The following is a 2,350-nucleotide window of genomic DNA, read 5'->3' as shown; positions in this document are numbered from 1 at the left end:
AAAATGTTATTGGCGAACAATATATGGACAAACCCCTCAGTAAAAATCTTCAGAATATAGATGTGAATAAAACTGTAAGTTTTGGTGTATGTAAGTGCTGCTGAAGTGGAGAAAAAAAACTCACCACCTTTAAAGATATCTATTGCAATTGAAATCTACAGACGCAAATGAAGTGCAATAAAATAAACACTTAAATGTGAATTTGGATGTTTTCTTTCCACCAGTCTGTTATGGAAGCAAAATAGCCCAAAATCTCAATATTGAACAGTGTGTGAAAAAATGGTTTCTTGCCTTAAAGATTTGACATTTGTAAAGTCCAAAATACACAATCTAAAAAATGTGTTGGCTCTACCGAAAAAAAAAAAATAACCCAAGTTAATGACAACTGAGTTATGACAACTTTGAGTGGATTTATGTTCAGCCAACAAGCTACATTGAGTTAGAGGAACTTAATAATTTGTAGCATAAACACAATTTTTTAAGTTAAATTCTCAAAAAAATTAAGTTGCTCCAACTACCAGAGTTATATCCCTGGAACCAATTAATCTCATCTATTTCAGTTCCAATCACTATCATGGCACATGCTAAATGTAACTTATTTAACATGTATATTTAATGAACAAGTAAGATATTACTTGTCACTGGCATTAGTGCAGTCATTGCTTATTGAGTCAACAGTGTTTTCCTTCATGTATCTACTCTTCAGCACAATGATAACCACAAAAACTTCAACATTACAGAAACTCTTTTAAATGTCAAACATTAAACATGAACAGGTCTTTCCCTTCACTAAAAACAAATAAATTAACACTTAATTGCAACATTTATTCTCCTTATCCATTCCTATGCAAAGCATGCTGGGAACTAGAAATCCACTGCCTAATTTCTGAAGTTATCAAGACAATATCATTAAGTTACTACAATCTAATTTCTTTTTTAAAAGCCAATTAATGCAGAAATTTGAGTTCAAATTACAGACATAAGTTGATGTAATGATCAACATTATTATGTCAACAGAACTCTACAAAATAATGTTTTAACTTTAAAAGGTTTAATTAAAACAATAGTTTAGTATTTTTTAACTTACAGACATGCATTTATTTAAAGGGGTGGTTCATTGCAATTTCATTGCTTTTTTTTTAAACTTTAGTAAGTGTATAATGTTGCTGTTTGAGCATAAACAACATCTGCAAAGTTACGACGCTCAAAGTTCAATGCAAAGGGAGATATTTTCTTTTACAGAATTCTCTGTTTAAGGGAATTACAAACGGCTGGTAGGGACTACAACGAGCTTCTTCCCGGGTTGGTGACATTACTAACCTTAAAATTTACATAAATCCCGCCCCCGAGAACACGCAAAAGAGTGAGGACATGTTATTGCAATACAGTACATAACATAAATGCAATAGCATGTCATAAAAGCAAGATGACAACATGACAAATTATAACCATAATTAAACTTAACTATACCAAAGACTATAGAATAACACAAGACGCGTCACTCGTACTGTTTTGAATGGGAGAAAGTGCAACGCGCAATATGGCGGAATAAGTCCCGCCTTCTAAATAAGAGCCAATCGCTGACTGGTAAAGTCATCACGTCACTGCAACGGCCTTTAGAAGCTCCGGTTCCTATAGAAACAGTCAGACGCGCCCTCTGAAATGAGACACAAGAGACACGCATTTAGGACTGCGAATTAGCTTGATTCAGCCTGAACAATACCATTTTTTTTTGTCATGATTCAAGCATTTAGAAACAACATTTATGTTGTCAGATTTCATTGGTGATTTCAAATATGAATTTTAATCGAAAGCTTGGCGAACAGCTTTGGAGAATTTGATATTTCCTCATTCAAAGAGATAGGAGCTGCACTTGAATGCCCGAGAGGTGTTTCAAAGATGGCCGCCGAGTGAAATGACAATGTCTTAAAGGGACTATGACTACACCTGTTCTATCTTCATGCAGCATATATTCTCTGGCTCTGTAGGCATTTTACAACAGTTCCCACACGAGCGATTTATAGATTGATTAGCATATTCTGTCATGATAATGACTTTAAGATAGTTAACTCCACATCAGCTACATAAATTCACCAACTAACCATTCAGAAACGTCCTGTTGCATTCTACATGTTGTAACTTCTCTCCATCAGTGACCCCTTAAAGTTGTGGTAACAGGTCCCCTGAATTACTTTTTAGAGTGGTGCTTACCCTTATAAAATCTCTGTATATCTCTAAAATCTCTGAGTCCCTCCTGCAATGCAAGTCTGTGGGATTTTTTCTCAAATCAGCATAAGTAACAGTGACAGTCATGATCGACTTAAAAAAAACACCACAAATTAAGAATGAA

The sequence above is a fragment of the Megalobrama amblycephala genome, unplaced genomic scaffold, assembly GCF_018812025.1.
Source record: "Megalobrama amblycephala isolate DHTTF-2021 unplaced genomic scaffold, ASM1881202v1 scaffold420, whole genome shotgun sequence".
Lineage (NCBI taxonomy): Eukaryota > Metazoa > Chordata > Actinopteri > Cypriniformes > Xenocyprididae > Megalobrama > Megalobrama amblycephala.
Note: the sequence above shows the minus strand (reverse complement) of the source record.